A 19313-nucleotide genomic window follows, 5' to 3' on the forward strand; every position below is an offset into this window, starting at 1 on the left:
CGTCAATAAGAAGGTCGAAAATATACAGTAAACCTCAAGTGAAGCATCGGAATCTAAAACTGGACTCACAGGAGAAGTTCAAAACATAGAAAGTGAGAGTGTCAGTCCTCTTGTACTTAAGTCGGCATTGTGCCTTTTGTATTAAATTCGGATGCAATTTCTGTGTTTCATCGTCAATAAGAACGTTCAAGGTATACAGAAAACCTGAAGTGAAGCATCGGAAACTAAAACTGGAATCACAGGAGAGCTTCAAATCATAGAAAGTTAGAGTGTCAATCCTCTTGTACTTAAGTCGGCATTGTGCCTTTTGTATTAAATTTGGAGGCAATTTCTGTGTTTCATCGTCAATAAGAAGGTCCAAGGTATACAGTAAACCTGAAGTGAAGCATCGGAATTTAAAACTGGACTCACAGGAGAGGTTCAAATCATATAAATTTAGAGAGTCAGTCCTCTTGTACTTAGGTCGGCATTGTGCCCTTTGTATTAAATTCGGATGCAATTTCTGTGTTTCATCGTCAATAAGAACGTCCAAGGTATACAGTAAACCTGAAGTGGAGCATCGGAATGGAAAACTGGACTCACAGGAGAATTTTAAATCATACAAAGTTAGAGTGTCAGTCCTCCTGTACTTAAGTCGGCATTGTGCCTTTTGAATTAAATTCGGATGCAATTTCTGTGATTCATCGTCAATAAGAAGGTCCAAGGGATTCAGAAAACCTGAAGTGAAGCATCGGAATCTAAAACTGGACTCACAGGAGAGGTTCAAATCATAGAAAGTTAGAGTGTCAGTCCTCTTGTACTTAAGTCGGCATTGTGCCTTTTGTATTAAATTCGGATGCAATTTCTGTTCTTCATCGTCAATAAGAAGGTCCAAGGGATACAGTAAACCTGAAGTGAAGCATCGGAATCTAAAACTGGACTCACAGGAGAGGTTAAAATCATATAAATTTAGAGAGTCAGTCCTCTTGTACTTAGGTCGGCATTGTGCCCTTTGTATTAAATTCGGATGCAATTTTTGTGTTTCATCGTCAATAAGAAGGTCCAAGGTATACAGTAAACCTGCAGTGAACATCGGAATCGAAAACTGGACTCACAGGAGAAGTTGAAATCATAGAGAGTTAGAGTGTCTGCCCTCTTGTACTTAAGTCGGCATTGTGCCTTTTGTATTAAATTCAGATGCAATGTCTGTGTTTCATTATCAAAAGAAGTTCCAAGGGATACAGTAAGCCTGAAGTGAAGCATCGCAATCCAAAACTGGACTCACAAGAGAAGTTCAAATCATAGAAAGTGAAAGTGTCAGTCCTCTTGTACTTAAGTCGGCATTGTGCCTTTTGTATTAAATTCGGAGGCAATTTCTGTGTTTCATCGTCAATAAGGAGGTCCAAGGTATACAGTAAACCTGAAGTGAAGCATCGGAATCGAAAACTGGACTCACAGGAGGAGTTCAAATCATAGAAAGGTTGGGTGTCAGTCCTCTTGTACTTAAGTCGGCATTGTGCCTTTTGAATATAATTCCGATGCAATTTCAGTGCTTTATCGTCAATAAGAAGGTCGAAAATATACAGTAAACCTGAAGTGAAGCATCGGAATCTAAAACTGGACTCACAGGAAAGGATCAAATCATACAAAGTTAGAGTGTCAGTCCTCTTGTACTTAAGTCGGCATAGTGCCTTTTGTATTAAATTCGGATGCAATTTCTGTTTTTCATCGTCATTAAGAAGTTCCAAGGGATACAGTAAACCTGAAGTGAAGCATCGGAATCAAAAATTCGACGCACAGGAGAAGTTCAAAACATAGAAAGTGAGAGTGTCAGTCCTCTTGTACTTAAGTCGGCATTGTGATTTTTGTTTTAAATTCGGATGCAATTTCTGTGTTTCATCGACAATAAGAAGGTCCAAGGGATACAGTAAATCTGAAGTGAAACATCGGAATCTAAAACTGGACTCACAAGAAAAGTTCTAATCATAGAAAGTGAGAGTGTCAGCCCTCTTGTACTTATGTCGGCATTGTGCCTTTTGTATTAAATTCGGATGCAATTTCTGTGTTTCATCGTCAATAAGAACGTTCAAGGTATACAGAAAACCTGAAGTGAAGCATCGGAAACTAAAACTGGAATCACAGGAGAGCTTCAAATCATAGAAAGTTAGAGTGTCAGTCCTCTTGTACTGAAAACGGCATTGTGCCTTTTGTATTAAATTCGGATGCTATTTCTGTGTTTCATCGTCAATAAAAATGTCCATGGTATACAGGAAACCTGAAGTGAAGCATCGGAATCTAAAACTGGACTCACAGGAGAGGTTCAAAGCAAAGAAAGTTAGAGTGTCAGTCCTCTTGTACTTAAATCGGCACTGTGTCTGATAAATTTAATTCCGATGCAATTTCTGTGCTTGATCGTCAATAAGAAGGTCCAAGATATACAGTAAACCTGAAGTGAAGCATCGGAATCTAAAACTGGAGTCACAGGAGAGGTTCAAATCATCGAAAGTTAGAGTGTCAGTCCTCTTGTACACAAGTCGGCATTGTGCCCTTTGTATTAAATTCGGATGCAATTTCTGTTTTTCATCGTCAATAAGAAGGTCCAAGGGATACAGTAAACCTGTAGTGAAGCATCGGAATCTAAAACTCGACCCACAGGAGAAGTTCAAATCATAGAAAGTGAGAGTGTCAGTCGTCTTGTACTTAAGTCGGCATTGTGCCTTTTGTATTAAATCGGATGCAATTTCTGTGCTTCATCGTCAATAAGATGGTCCAAGGGATACGTTAAACCTGAAGTGAAGCATCGGAATCTAAACTGGACTCACAGGAGAGGTTCAAATCATAGAAAGTTAGAGTGTCTGTCCTCTTGTAATTAAGTCGGCATTGTGCCTTTTGAATTTAATTCCGATGCAATTTCTGTTTTTCATCGTCAATAAGAAGGTCCAAGGGATACAGTAAACCTGAAGTGAAGCATCGGAATCTAAAATTGTACTCACAGGAGAGGTTCAAATCATATAAATTTAGAGAGTCAGTCCTCTTGTACTTAGGTCGGCATTGTGCCCTTTGTATTAAATTCGGATGCAATTTCTTTGTTTCATCGTCAATAAGAAGCTCCAAGGTATACAGTAAACCTGAAGTGAAGCATCGGAATCGAAAACTGGACTCACAGGAGAAGTTCAAATCATGGAAAGTTAGAGTGTCAGTCCTCTTGTACTTAAGTCTGCATTGTGAATTTTTAATTACATTCAGATTCAATTTCTGTGTTTCATCGTCAATAAGAAGGTCCTAGGGATTCAGAAAACCTGAGGTGAAGTATCGGAATCTAAAACTGGACTCACTGGAGAGGTTAAAATCATATAAATTTAGATAGTCAGTCCTCTTGTACTTAGGTCGGCATTGTGCCCTTTGTATTAAATTCGGATGCAATTTCTGTGTTTCATCGCCAACAAGAAGGTCCAAGGTATACAGTAAACCTGAAGTGAAGCATCGGAATCGAAAACTGGACTCACAGGAGAATTTTAAATCATAGAAATTTAGAGTGTCAGTCCTCTTGTACTTAAGTCGGCATTGTGCATTTTGAATTAAATTCGGATGCAATTTCTGTGTTTCATCGTCAATAAGAAGGTCCAAGGGATTCAGAAAACCTGAAGTGAAGCATCGGAATATAAAACTGGACTCACAGGAGAGGTCCAAATCATAGAAAGTTAGAGTGTCAGTCCTCTTGTACTTAAGTCGGCATTGTGCCTTTTGTATTAAATTCGGATGCAATTTCTGTTTTTCATCGTCAATAAGAAGGTCCAAGGTATACAGTAAACCTGAAGTGAAGCATCGGAATCTAAAACTGGACTCATAGGAGAGGTTCAAATCATATAAATTTAGAGAATCAGTCCTCTTGTACTTAGGTCGGCATTGTGCGCTTTGTATTAAATTCGGATGCAATTTCTGTTTTTCATCGTCAATAAGACGGTCCAAGGTATACAGTAAACCTGAAGTGAAGCATCGAAATCGAAAACTGGAATCACAGGAGAAGTTCAAATCATAGAAAGTTAGAGTGTCAGTTCTCTTGTACTTAAGTCGGCATTGTGCCTTTTGTATTAAATTCAGATGCAATATCTGTGTTTCATTGTCGATAAGAAGTTCCAAGGGATACAGTAAACCTGAAGTGAAGCATCGCAATCTAAAACTGGACTCACAGGAGAAGTTCAAATCATAGATAGTGAGAGTGTTAGTCCTCTTGTACTTAAGTCGGCATTGTGCCTTTTGTATTAAATTCGGAGGCAATTTCTGTGTTTCATCGTCAATAAGAAGGTCCAAGGTATACAGTAAACCTGAAGTGAAGCAACGGAATCTAAAACTGGACTCACGAGAGAGGTTCAAAACATATAAATTTAGAGAGTCAGTCCTCTTTCATCGTCAATAAGAAGGTCCAAGGTATACAATAAACCTGAAGTGAAACATCGGAATCGATAACTGGACTCACAGGAGAAGTTCATATCATAGAAAGTTAGAGTGTCAGTCCTCTTGTACTTAAGTCGGCATTGTGCCTTTTGAATTAAATTCGGATGCAATTTCTATTTTACATCGTCAATAAGAAGGTCCAAGGGATTCAGAAAACCTGAATTGAAGCATCGGAATCTAAAACTGGACTCACAGGAGCGGTTCAAATCATAGAAAGTTAGAGTGTCAGTCGTCTTGTACTTAAGTCGGCATTGTGCCTTTTGAATTTAATTCCGATGCAATTTCAGTGCTTTAACGTCAATAAGAAGGTCGAAGGTATACAGTAATCCTGAAGTGAAGCATCGAAATCTAAAACTGGACTCACAGGAGAGGATCGTATCATAGAAAGTTAGAGTGTCAGTCCTCTTGTACTTAAGTCGGCATTGTGCCTTTTGTATTAAACTCGGATGCAATTTCTGTTTTCCATCGTCAATAAGAAGGTTCAAGGGATAAAGTAAACCTGAAGTGAAGCATCGGAATCTAAAATTCGACTCACAGGAGAAGTTCAAATCATAGAAAGTGAGAGTGTCAGTCCTCTTGTACTTACGTCGGCATTGTGCCTTTTGTATCAAATTCAGATGCAAATTTTGTTTTTCATCGTCAATAAGAAGGTAAGAGGGATACAGTAACCCTGAAGTGAGGCATCGGAAACCAAAACTGGACTCACAGGAGAAGTTAAAAACATAGAAAGTGAGAGTGTCAGTCCTCTTGTACTTAAGTCAGCATTGTGCCTTTTGTATTAAATTCGGATGCAATTTCTGTGTTTCATCGTCATTAAAAAGGTCCATGGTATACAGTAAACCTGAAGTGAAGCATCGGAATCTAAAACCGGACTTACAGGAGAGGTTCAAAGCAAAGAAAGTTAGAGTGTCAGTCCTCTTGTACTAAAATCGGCATTGTGCCTTATGAATTTAATTCCGATGCAATTTCTGTGCTTCATCGTCATAAAGAAGTTCCAAGGGGTACAGTAAACCTGAAGTGAAGCATCGGAATCTAAAACTGGACTCACAGGAGAGGTTCAAATCGTAGAAAGTTAGAGTGTCAGTCCTCTTGTACTTGAGTCGACATTGTGCGTTTTGAATTTAATTCCGATGCAATTTCAGTGATTTATCGTCAATAAGAAGGTCGAATGTATACAGTAAACCTGAAGTGAAGCATCGGAATCTAAAACTGGACTCACAGGAGAGGTTCGTATCATAGAAAGTTAGAGTGTCAGTCCTCTTGTACTTAAGTCGACATAGTGCCTTTTGAATTTAATTCCGATGCAATTTCTGTGCTTCATCGTCATAAAGAAGTTCCAAGGGGTACAGTAAACCTGAAGTGAGGCATCGGAATCTAAAACTGGACTCACAGGAGAAGTTCAAAACATAGAAAGTGAGAGTGTCAGTCCTCTTGTACTTAATTCAGCATTGTGCCTTTTGTATTAAATTCGGTTGCAATTTCTGTGTTTCATCGTCAATAAAACGGTCCATGGTATACAGGAAACCTGAAGTGAAGCATCGGAATCTAAAACTAAACTCACAGGAGAGGGTCTAATCATAGAAAGTTAGTGTGAAAGTCCTCTAGCACTTAAGTCGGCATTGGGTCATTTATATTAAATTCGGATGCAATTTCTGTGTTTCATCGTCAATAAGAAGGTCCTAGGGATACAGTAAACCTGAAGTGAAGCATCGGAATCTAAAACTGGACTCACAGGAGAGGTTCAAAGCAAAGAAAGTTAGAGTGTCAGTCCTCTTGTACTAAAATCGGCATTGTGCCTTATGAATTTAATTCCGACGCAATTTCTGTGCTTGATCGTCAATAAGAAGGTCCAAGGTATACAGTAAACCTAAAGTGAAGCATCGCATTCTAAAACTGGACTCACAGGAGAAGTTCAAATCATAGAAAGTGAGAGTGTCAGTCCACTTGTACTTATGTCGGCATTGTGACTTTTGTATTAAATTCGGAGGCAATTTCTGTGTTTCATCGTCAATATGAAGGTCCAAGGTATACAGAAAACCTGAAGTGAAGCATCGGAATCTAAAACTGGACACACAGGAGAGGTTCAAATCATATAAACTTAGAGAGTCAGTCCTCTTGTACTTAGGTCGGCATTGTGCCCTTTTTATTAAATTCGGAGGCAATTTCTGTGTTTCATCGTCAATAAGAAGGTCCAAGGTATACAGTAAACCTGAAGTGAAGCATCGGAATCTAAAACTGTACTCACAGGAGAGGTTCAAATCATAGAAAGTTAGAGTGTCGGTCCTCTTGTACTTAAGTCGGCATTGTGCCTTTTGAATTTAATTCCGATGCAATTTCAGTGCTTTATCGTCAATAAGAAGGTCGAAGGTATACAGTAAACCTGAAGTGAAGCATCAGAATCTAAAACTGGACTCACAGGAGAGGTTCAAATCATAGAAAGTTAGAGTGTCAGTCCTCTTGTACTTAAGTCGGCATTGTCCATTTTGTATTAAATTCGGATGCAATTTCTGTTTTTCATCGTCAATAAGAAGGTAAGAGGGATACAGTAAACCTGAAGTGAGGCATCGGAATCCAAAACTGGACTCACAGGAGAGGTTCAAACATAGGAAGTGAGAGTGTCAGTCCTCTTGTACTTAAGTCGGCATTGTGCCTTTTGTATTAAATTCGGATGCAATTTCAGTGTTTCATCGACAATAAGAAGGTCCAAGGGATACAGTAAACCTGAAGTGAAGCATCGGAATCTAAAACTGGACTCACAGGAGAAGTTAAAATCATAGAAAGTGAGAGTGTCAGTCCTCTTGTACTTAGGTCGGCATTTTGCCTTTTGTATTAAATTCGGATGCAATTTCTGTGTTTCATCGTCAGTAGGAAGGTCCAAGGGATACAGTAAACCTGAAGAGATTCATCGGAATCTGAAACTGGTCTCACAGGATAGGTTCAAATCATAGAATGTGAGAGTGTCAGTCCTCTTGTACTTAAGTCGGCATTGTGCCTTTTGTATTAAATTCGGATGCAATTTCTGTGTTTCATCGTCAATAAGAAGGTCCAAGGTATACAGTAAACCTGAAGTGAAGCATCGGAATATAAAACTGGACTCACAGGAGAAGTTCAAATCCTAGAAAGTTAGAGTGTCAGTCCTTTTGTACTTAGGTCGGCATTGTGCCTTTTGAATTAAATTCGGATGCAATTTCTGTGTTTCAACGTCAATTAGAAGGTCCAAGGGTTTCAGAAAACCTGAAGTGAAGCATCGGAATCTAAAACTGGACTCACAGGAGAGGTTAAAATCATAGAAAGTTAGAGTGTCAGTCCTCTTGTACTTAAGTCAGCATTGTGCCTGTTGAATTTAATTCCGATGCAATTTCTGTGCTTCATCGTCATAAAGAAGTTCCAAGGGGTACAGTAAACCTGAAGTGAAGCATCGGAATCTAAAACTGGACTCACAGGAGAGCTTAAAATCGTAGAAAATTAGAGTGTCAGTCCTATTGTACTTAAGCCGGCATTGTGCGTTTTGAATTTAATTCCGATGCAATTTCAGTGCTTTATCGTCAATAAGAAGGTCGAAGGTATACAGTAAACCTGAAGTGAAGCATCGGAATCTAAAACTGGACTCACAGGAGAAGTTCAAATCATAGAAAGTTAGAGTGTCAGTCCTCTTGTACTGAAGTCGGCATTGTGCCTTTTGTATTTAATTCGGATGCAATATCTGTGTTTCATTGTCAATAAGAAGTTCCAAGAGATACAGTAAACCTGAAGTGAAGCATCGCAATCTAAAACTGGACTCACAGGAGAAGTTCAAATAATAGAAAGTGAGAGTGTCAGTCCTCTTGTACTTAAGTCGGCATTGTGCCCTTTGTATTAAATTCGGATGCAATTTCTGTGTTTCATCGTCAATAAGAAGGTCCAGCGGATTCAGAAACCTGAAGTGAAGCATCGGAATCTAAAACTGGACTCACTGGAGAGGTTAAAATCATAGAAAGTTAGAGTGTCACTCCTCTTGTACTTAAGTCGGCATTGTGCCTTTTGAACTTAATTCCGATGCAATTTCTGTGCTTCATCGTCATAAAGAAGTTCCAAGGGATACAGTAATCCTGAAGTGAAGCATCGGAATCCAAAACTGGACTCACAGGAGAGGTTCAAATCATAGAAAGTTAGAGTGTCGGTCCTCTTGTACTTAAGTCGGCATTGTGCCTTTTGTATTAAATTCGGATGCAATTTCTGTGTTTCATCGACAATACGAACGTCCAAGGGATACAGTAAACCTGAAGTGAAGCATCGGAATCTAAAGCTGGACTCACAGGAGAAGTTCAAATCATAGAAAGTGAGAGTGTCAGTCCTCTTGTACTTAAGTCGGCATTGTGCCTTTTGTATTAAATTCGGATGCAATTTCTGTGTTTCATCATCAATAAGAAGGTCCAAGGGATAAAGTAAACCTGAAGAGAGGCATCGGAATCTAAAACTGGACTCACAGGAGAAGTTAAAATCATAGAAAGTGAGAGTGTCAGTCCTCTTGTACTTAGGTCGGCATTGTGCCTTTTGTATTAAATTCGGATGTAATTTCTGTGTTTCATCGTCAATAAGAAGGTCCAAGGGATACAGTAAACCTGAAGAGAGGCATCGGAATCTGAAACTGGCCTCACAGGAGAGGTTCAAATCATAGAATGTGAGAGTGTCAGTCCTCTTGTACTTAAGTCGGCATTGTGCCTTTTGTATTAAATTCGGATGCAATTTCTGTGTTTCATCGTCAATAAGAAGGTCCAAGGTATACAGTAAACCTGAAGTGAAGCATCGGAATATAAAACTGGACTCACAGGAGAAGTTCAAATCCTAGAAAGTTAGAGTGTCAGTCCTTTTGTACTTAAGTCGGCATTGTGCCTTTTGAATTAAATTCGGATGCAATTTCTGTGTTTCATCGTCAATAAGAAGGTCCAAGGTATACAGTAAACCTGAAGTGAAGCATCGGAATCTAAAACTGTACTCACAGGAGAGGTTCAAATCATAGAAAGTTAGAGTGTCGGTCCTCTTGTACTTAAGTCGGCATTGTGCCTTTTGAATTTAATTCCGATGCATTTTCAGTGCTTTATCGTCAATAAGAAGGTCGAAGGTATACAGTAAACCTGAAGTGAAGCATCAGAATCTAAAACTGGACTCACAGGAGAGGTTCAAATCATAGAAAGTTAGAGTGTCAGTCCTCTTGTACTTAAGTCGGCATTGTCCATTTTGTATTAAATTCGGATGCAATTTCTGTTTTTCATCGTCAATAAGAAGGTAAGAGGGATATAGTAAACCTGAGGTGAGGCATCGGAATCCAAAACTGGACTCACAGGAGAGGTTCAAACATAGAAAGTGAGAGTGTCAGTCCTCTTGTACTTAAGTCGGCATTGTGCCTTTTGTATTAAATTCGGATGCAATTTCAGTGTTTCATCGACAATAAGAAGGTCCAAGGGATACAGTAAACCTGAAGTGAAGCATCGGAATCTAAAACTGGACTCACAGGATAAGTTAAAATCATAGAAAGTGAGAGTGTCAGTCCTCTTGTACTTAGGTCGGCATTTTGCCTTTTGTAATGAATTCGGATGCAATTTCTGTGTTTCATCGTCAATAAGAAGGTCCAAGGGATACAGTAAACCTGAAGTGAAGCATCGGAATATAAAACTGGACTCACAGGAGAAGTTCAAATCCTAGAAAGTTAGAGTGTCAGTCCTTTTGTACTTAAGTCGGCATTGTGCCTTTTGAATTAAATTCGGATGCAATTTCTGTGTTTCAACGTCAATAAGAAGGTCCAAGGGATTCAGAATACCTGAAGTGAAGCATCGGAATCTAAAACTGGACTCACAGGAGAGGTTAAAATTATAGAAAGTTAGAGTGTCAGTCCTCTTGTACTTAAGTCAGCATTGTGCCTTTTGAATTTAATTCCGATGCAATTTCTGTGCTTCATCGTCATAAAGAAGTTCCAAGGGGTACAGTAAACCTGAAGTGAAGCATCGGAATCTAAAACTGGACTCACAGGAGAGCTTAAAATCGTAGAAAATTAGAGTGTCAGTCCTATTGTACTTAAGTCGGCATTGTGCGTTTTGAATTTAATTCCGATGCAATTTCAGTGCCTTATCGTCAATAAGAAGGTCGAAGGTATACAGTAAACCTGAAGTGAAGCATCGGAATCTAAAACTGGACTCACAGGAGAGATTCAAATCATAGAAAGTTAGAGTGGCAGTCCTCTTGTACTTCAGTCGGCATTGTGCTTTTTGTATTAAATTCGGATGCAATTTCTGTTTTTCATCGTCAATAAGAAGGTCCAAGGGATACAGTAAACCTGAAGTGAAACATCGGAATCTAAGACTGGACTCACAGGAGAGGTTCAAATCATATAAATTTAGAGAGTCAGTCCTCTTGTACTTAGGTCGGCATTGTGCCCTTTGTATTAAATTCGGATGCAATTTCTGCGTTTCATCGTCAATAAGAAGTTCCAAGGTATACAGTAAACCTGAAGTGAGGCATCGGAAACTAAAACTGGACTCACAGGAGAAGTTCAAATCATAGAAAGTTAGAGTGTCAGTCCTCTTGTACTGAAGTCGGCATTGTGCCTTTTGTATTTAATTCGGATGCAATATCTGTGTTTCATTGTCAATAAGAAGTTCCAAGAGATACAGTAAACCTAAAGTGAAGCATCGCAATCTAAAACTGGACTCACAGGAGAAGTTCAAATCATAGAAAGTGAGAGTGTCAGTCCTCTTGTACTTAAGTCGGCATTGTGCCCTTTGTATTAAATTCGGATGCAATTTCTGTGTTTCATCGTCAATAAGAAGGTCCAGGGGATTCAGAAACCTGAAGTAAAGCATCGGAATCTAAAACTGGACTCACAGGAGAGGTTAAAATCATAGAAAGTTAGAGTGTCACTCCTCTTGTACTTAAGTCGGCATTGTGCCTTTTGAACTCAATTCCGATGCAATTTCTGTGCTTCATCGTCATAAAGAAGTTCCAAGGGATACAGTAAACCGTAAGTGAAGCATCGGAATGTAAAACTGGACTCACAGGAGAGGTTCAAATCATAGAAAGTTAGAGTGTTGGTCCTCTTGTACTTAAGTCGGCATTGTGCCTTTTGTATTAAATTCGGATGCAATTTCTGTGTTTCATCGTCAATAAGAAGGTCCATGGGATACAGTAAACCTGAAGAGAGGCATCGGAATCTGAAACTGGTCTCACAGGAGAGGTTCAAAACATAGAAAGTGAGAGTGTAAGTCCTCTTGTACTTAAGTCTGCATTGTGCCTTTTGTATTAAATTCGGATGCAATTTCTGTGTTTCATCGACAATACGAACGTCCAAGGGATACAGTAAACCTCAAGTGAAGCATCGGAATCTAAAGCTGGACTCACAGGAGAAGTTCAAAACATTGAAAGTGAGAGTGTCAGTCCTCATGTACTTAAGTCGGCATTGTGCCTTTTGTATTAAATTCGGATGCAATTTCTGTGTTTCATCGTCAATAAGAAGGTCCAAGGGATAAAGTAAACCTGAAGAGAGGCATCGGAATCTGAAACTGGTCTCACAGGAGAGGTTCAAATCATAGAATGTGAGAGTGTCAGTCCTATTGTACTTAAGTCGGCATTGTGCCTTTTGTCTTAAATTCGGATGCAATTTCTGTGTTTCATCGTCAATAAGAAGGTCCAAGGGATACAGTAAACCTGAAGTGAAGCATCGGAATCTAAAACTGGACTCACAGGAGAAATTAAAATCATAGAAAGTGAGAGTGTCAGTCATCTTGTACTTAGTTCGGCATTGTGCCTTTTGTATTAAATTCGGATGCAATTTCTGTGTTTCATCGTCAATAACAAGCTCCACGGGATACAGTAAACCTGAACAGAGGCATCGGAATCTGAAACTGGTCTCACAGGAGAGGTTCAAATCATAGAATATGAGAGTGTCAGTCCTCTTGTACTTAAGACGGCATTGTGCCTTTTGTATTAAATTCGGATGCAATTTCTGTGTTTCATCGTCAATAAGAAGGTCCAAGGTATACAGTAAACCTGAAGTGAAGCATCGGAATATAAAACTGGACTCACAGGAGAAGTTCAAACCCTAGAAAGTTAGAGTGTCAGTCCTTTTGTACTAAAGTCGGCATTGTGCCCTTTGTATTAAATTCGGATGCAACTTCTATGTTTCATCGTCAATAAGAAGGTCCAGGGGATTCAGAAACCTGAAGTGAAGCATCGGAATCTAAAACTGGACTCACAGGAGAGGTTAAAATCATAGAAAGTTAGAGTGTCAGTCCTCTTGTACTTAAGTCGGCATTGTGCCTTTTGAACTTAATTCCGATGCAATTTCTGTGCTTTATCGTCATAAAGAAGTTCCAAGGGATACAGTAAACCTGAAGTGAAGCATCGGAATCTAAAACTGGACTCACAGGAGAGGTTCAAATCATAGAAAGTTAGAGTGTCAGTCCTCTTGTACTTAAGTCGGCATTGTGCCTTTTGTATTAAATTCGGATGCAATTTCTGTGTTTCATCGTCAATAAGAAGGTCCAAGGGATACAGTAAACCTGAAGAGAGGCATCGGAATCTGAAACTGGTCTCACTGGAGAGGTTCAAATCATAGAATGTGAGAGTGTCAGTCCTATTGTACTTAAGTCGGCATTGTGCCTTTTGTCTTAAATTCGGATGCAATTTCTGTGTTTCATCGTCAATAAGAAGGTCCAAGGGATACAGTAAACCTGAAGTGAAGCATCGGAATCTAAAACTGGACTCACAGGACAAGTTAAAATCATAGAAAGTGAGAGTGTCAGTCCTCTGGTACTTAGGTCTGCATTGTGCCTTTTGTATTAAATTCGGATGCAATTTCAGTGTTTCATCGTCAATAAGAAGGTCCAAGGGATACAGTAAACCTGAAGAGAGGCATCGGAATCTGAAACTGGTCTCACAGGAGAGGTTCAAATCATAGAATGGGAGAGTGTCAGTCCTCTTGTACTTAAGTCGCCATTGTGCCTTTTGTATTAAATTCGGATGCAATTTCTGTGTTTCATCGTCAATAAGAAGGTCCAAGGTATACAGTAAACCTGAAGTGAAGCATCGGAATATAAGACTGGACTCACAGGAGAAGTTCAAACCCTAGAAAGTTAGAGTGTCAGTCCTTTTGTACATAAGTCGGCATTGTGCCCTTTGTATTAAATTCGGATGCAACTTCTGTGTTTCATCGTCAATAAGAAGGTCCAGGGGATTCAGAAACCTGAAGTGAAGCATCGGAATCTAAAACTGGACTCACAGGAGAGGTTAAAATCATAGAAAGTTAGAGTGTCAGTCCTCTTGTACTTAAGTCGGCATTGTGCCTTTAGAACTTAATTCCGATGCAATTTCTGTGCTTCACCGTCATATAGAAGTTCCAAGGGATACAGTAAACCTGTAGTGAAGCATCGGAATCTAAAACTGGACTCACAGGAGAGGTTCAAATCATAGAAAGTTAGAGTGTCAGTCCTCTTGTACTTAAGTCGGCATTGTGCCTTTTGAATTTAATTCAGATGCTATTTCAGTGCTTTATCGTCAATAACAAGGTCGAAGGTATACAGTATACCTGAAGTGAAGCATCGGAATCTAAAACTGGACTCACAGGAGAGGTTCAAATCATAGAAGGTTTGAGTGTCAGTCCTCTTGTACTTAAGTCGGCATTGTGCATTTGTATTAAATTCCGATGCAATTTCTATTTTTCATCGTCAATAAAAAGGTCCAAGGGATACAGTAAACCTGAAGTGAAGAATCGGAATCTAAAATTCGACTCACAGAAGAAGTTCAAATCATAGAAAGTGAGAGTGTCAGTCCTCTTGTACTTCCGTGGCATTGTGCCTTTTTCATTAAATTCAGATGCAATTTCTGTTTTTCATCGTCAATAAGAAGGTAAGAGGGATACAGTAAACCTGAAGTGAGGCATCGGAATCCAAAACTGGACTCACAGGAGAGGTTCAAAACATAGAAAGTGAGAGTGTAAGTCCACTTGTACTTAAGTCGGCATTGTGCCTTTTGTATTAAATTCGGATGCAATTTCTGTGTTTCAACGACAATAAGATCGTCCAAGGGATACAGAAAACCTGAAGTGACGCATCGGAATCTAAAACTGGACTCACAGGAGAAGTTCAAATCATAGAAAGTGAGAGTGTCAGTCCTCTTGTACTTAAGTCGGCATTGTGCCTTTTGTATTAAATTCGGATGCAATATCTGTGTTTCATCGTCAATAAGAAGGTCCAAGGGATACAGTAAACCTGAAGAGAGGCATCGGAATCTGAAACTGGTCTCACAGGAGAGGTTCAAATCATAGAATGTGAGAGTGTCAGTCCTATTGTACTTAAGTCAGCATTGTGCCTTTTGTCTTAAATTCGGATGCAATTTCTGTGTTTCATCGTCAATAAGAAGGTCCAAGGGATACAGTAAACCTGAAGTGAAGCATCGGAATCTAAAACTGGACTCACAGGAGAAGTTAAAATCATAGAAAGTGACAGTGTCAGTCCTCTTGTACTTAGGTCGGCATTGTGCCTTTTGTATTAAATTCGGATGCAATTTCTGTGTTTCATCGTCAATAAGAAGGTCCAAGGGATACAGTAAACCTGAAGAGTGGCATCGGAATCTGAAACTGGTCTCACAGGAGAGGTTCAAATCATAGAATGTGCGAGTGTCAGTCCTCTTGTACTTAAGTCGGCACTGTGTCTTTTGAATTAAATTCGGCTGCAATTTCTGTGTTTCATCGTCAATAAGAAGGTCCAAGGTATTCAGAAAACCTGAAGTGAAGCATCAGAATCTAAAACTGGACTCACAGGAGAGGTTTAAATCATAGAAAGTTAGAGTGTCTGTCCTGTTGTACTTAAGTCGGCATTGTGCCTTTTGAATTTAATTCCGATGCAATTTCTGTGCTTCATCGTCATAAAGAAGTTCCAAGGGGTACAATAAACCTGAAGTGAAGCATCGGAATCTAAATCTGGACTCACAGGAGAGGTTCAAATCGTAGAAAGTTAGAGTGTCAGTCCTCTTGTACTTAAGTCGGCATTGTGCGTTTTGAATTTAATTCCGATGCAATTTCAGTGCTTTATCGTCAATAAGAAGGTCGAAGGTATACAGTAAACCTGAAGTGAATCTCCGGAATCTAAAACTGGACTCACAGGAGAGGTTCAAATCATATAAATTTCGAGAGTCAGTCCTCTTGTACTTAGGTCGGCATTGTGCCCTTTGTATTAAATTCGGATGCAATTTCTGTGTTTCATCGTCAATAAGAAGTTCCAAGGTATACAGTAAACCTGAAGTGAGGCATCGGAATCGAAAACTGGAGAGGTTCAAATCATATAAATTTAGAGTGTCAGTCCTCTTGTACTTAGGTCGACATTGTGCCCTTTGTATTAATTTCGGATGCAATTTCTGTGTTTCATCGTCAATAAGAAGGTCCAGGGGATTCAGAAAACCTGAAGTGAAGCATCGGAATCTAAAACTGGACTCACAGGTGAGGTTAAAAACATAGAAAGTTGGAGTGTCACTCCCCTTGTACTTAAGTCGGCATTATGCCTTTTGTATTAAATTCGGATGCTATTTCTGTGTTTCATCGACAATAAGAACGTCCAAGGGATACAGTAAACCTCAAGTGAAGCATCGGAATCTAAAACTGGACTCACAGGAGAAGTTCAAATCATAGAAAGTGAGAGTGTCAGTTCTCTTGTATTTAAGTCGGCATTGTGCCTTTTGTATTAAATTCGGATGCAATTTCTGTGTTTCATCGTCAATAAGAAGGTCCAAGGGATACAGTAAACCTGAAGAGAGGCATCGGAATCTGAAACTGGTCTCACAGGAGAGGTTTAAATCATAGAATGTGAGAGTGTCAGTCCTCTTGTACTTAAGTCGGCATTGTGCCTCTTGTCTTAAATTCGGATGCAATTTATGTGTTTCATCGTCAATAAGAAGGTCCAAGGGATACAGTAAACCTGAAGTGAAGCATCGGAATCTAAAACTGGACTCACAGGAGAAGTTCAAATCATAGAAAGTGAGGGTGTCAGTCTTCTTGTACTTAAGTCGGCATTGTGCCTTTTGTATTAAATTCGGATGCAATTTCTGTGTTTCATCGTCAATAAAAAGGTCCATGGTATACAGGAAACCTGAAGTGAAGTATCGGAATCTAAAACTAAACTCACAGGAGAGGTTCAAATCATAGAAAGTTAGTGTGCCAGTCCTCTAGCACTTAAGTCGGCATTGGTCCTTTTATATTAAATTCGGATGCAATTTCTGTGTTTCATCGTCAATAAGAAGGTCCAAGGGATACAGTAAACCTGAAGTAAAGCATCGGAATCTAAAACTGGACCAACAGGAGAGGTTCAAAGCAAAGAAAGTTAGAGTGTCAGTCCTCTTGTACTTAAATCGGAATTGTGCCTTATGAATTTATTTCCGATGCAATTTCTGTGCTGTATCGTCAATAAGAAGGCCAAAGCTATACAGTAAACCTGAAGTGAAGCATCGGAATCTAAAAGTGGACTCACAGGAGAGGTTAAAATAATAGAAAGTTAGAGTGTCAGTCCTCTTGTACTTAAGTCGGCATTGTGCCTTTTGAATTTAATTCCAATGCAATTTCTGTGCTTCATCGTCATAAAGAAGTTCCAAGGGATACAGTAAACCTGAAGTGAAGCATCGGAATCTAAAAGTGGACTCACAGGAGAGGTTCAAATCATAAAAAGTTAGAGTGTCAGTCCTCTTGTACTTAAGTCGGCATTGTGCCTTTTGAATTTAATTCCGATGCAATTTCAGTGCTTTAACGTCAATAAGAAGGTCGAAGGTATACAGTAAACCTGAAGTGAAGCATCGGAATCTAAAACTGGACTCACAGGAGAGGTTCGTATCATGGAAAGTTAGAGTGTCAGTCCTCTTGTTTTTAAGTCGGCATTGTGCCTTTTGAATTAAATTCGGATGCAATATCTGTGTTTCATCGTCAATAAGAAGGTCCAAGGGATACAGTAAACCTGAAGTAAAGCATCGGAATCTAAAACTGGACTCACAGGAGAGGTTCAAAGCAAAGAAAGTTAGAGTGTCAGTCCTCTTGTACTTAAATCGGCATTGTGCCTTAATAATTTAATTCCGATGCAATTTCTGTGCTTGATCGTCAATAATAAGGTCCATGGTATACAGTAAACCTAAAGTGAAGCATCGCAATCTAAAACTGGACCCACAGGAGAGGTTCAAATCATAGAAAGTTAGAGTGTCGGTCCTCTTGTACTTAAGTCGGCATTGTGCCTTTTGAATTTAATTCCGATGCAATTTCAGTGCTTTATCGTCAATAAGAAGGTCGAAGGTATACAGTAAACCTGAAGTGAAGCATCGGAATCTAAAACTGGACCCACAGGAGATGTTCAAATCATAGAAAGTTAGAGGGTCAGTCCTCTTGTACTTAAGTCGGCATTGTGCCTTTTGTATTAAATTCGGATGCAATTTCTGTTTTTCATCGTCAATAAGAAGGTAAGAGGGATACAGTAAACCTGAAGTGAGGCATCGGATTCCAAAACTGGACTGACAGGAGAGGTTCAAAACATAGAAAGTGAGAGTGTCAGTCCTCTTGTACTTAAGTCGGCATTGTGCCTTTTGAATTAAATTCGGATGCAATTTCTGTGTTTCATCGTCAATAAGAAGGTCCAAGGGATTCAGAAAACCTGAAGTGAAGTATCGGAATCTAAAACTGGACTCACTGGTGAGGTTAAAATCATAGAAAGTTAGAGTGTCAGTCCTCTTGTACTGAAGACGGCATTGTGCCTTTTGAATTTAATTCCTATGCAATTTCTGTGCTTCATCGTCATAAAGAAGTTCCGAGGGGTACAGTAAACCTGAAGTGAAGCATCGGAATCTAAAACTGGACTCACTGGAGAGGTTCCAATCATAGAAAGTTAGAGTGTCAGTCCTCTTGTACTTCCGTGGCATTGTGCCTTTTTTATTAAAATCAGATGCAATTACTGTTTTTCATCGTCAATAAGAAGGTAAGAGGGATACAGTAAACCTGAAGTGAGGCATCGGAATCCAAAACTGGACTCACAGGAGAGGTTCAAAACATAGAAAGTGAGAGTGTAAGTCCTCTTGTACTTAAGTCGGCATTGTGCCTTTTGTATTAAATTCGGATGCTATTTCTGTGTTTCATCGACAATAAGAACGTCCAAGGGATACAGTAAACCTCAAGTGCAGCATCGGAATCTAAAACTGGACTCACAGGAGAAGTTCAAATCATAGAAAGTGAGAGTGCCTGTCCTCTAGCACTTAAGTCGGCATTGGGCCTTTTATATTAAATTCGGATGCAATTTCTGTGTTTCATCGTCAATAAGAAGGTCCAAGGTATACAGTAAACCTGAAGTGAGGCATCGGAATCTAAAACTGGACCAACAGGAGAGGTTCAAAGCAAAGAAAGTTAGAGTGTCATTCCTCTTGTACTTAATTCGGAATTGTGCCTTATGAATTTATTTCCGATGCAATTTCTGTGCTTTATCGTCAATAAGAAGGCAAAAGCTATACAGTAAACCTGAAGTGAAGCATAGGAATCTAAAACTGGAGTCACAGGAGAGGTTAAAATCATAGAAAGTTAGAGTGTCAGTCCTCTTGTACTTAAGTCGGCATTGTGCCTTTTGAATTAAATTCGAATGCAATTTCTATTTTTCATCGTCAATAAGAAGGTCCAAGGGATTCAGAAAACCTGAAGTGAAGCATCGGAATCTAAAACTGAACTCACAGGAGAGGTTAAAATAATAGAAAGTTAGAGTGTCAGTCCTCTTGTACTTAAGTCGGCATTGTGCCTTTTGAATTTAATTCCGATGCAATTTCTGTGCTTCATCGTCATAAAGAAGTTCCAAGGGATACAGTAAACCTGAAGTGAAGCATCGGAATCTAAAACTGGACTC

The sequence above is a fragment of the Schistocerca serialis genome, chromosome 4, assembly GCF_023864345.2.
Source record: "Schistocerca serialis cubense isolate TAMUIC-IGC-003099 chromosome 4, iqSchSeri2.2, whole genome shotgun sequence".
Lineage (NCBI taxonomy): Eukaryota > Metazoa > Arthropoda > Insecta > Orthoptera > Acrididae > Schistocerca > Schistocerca serialis.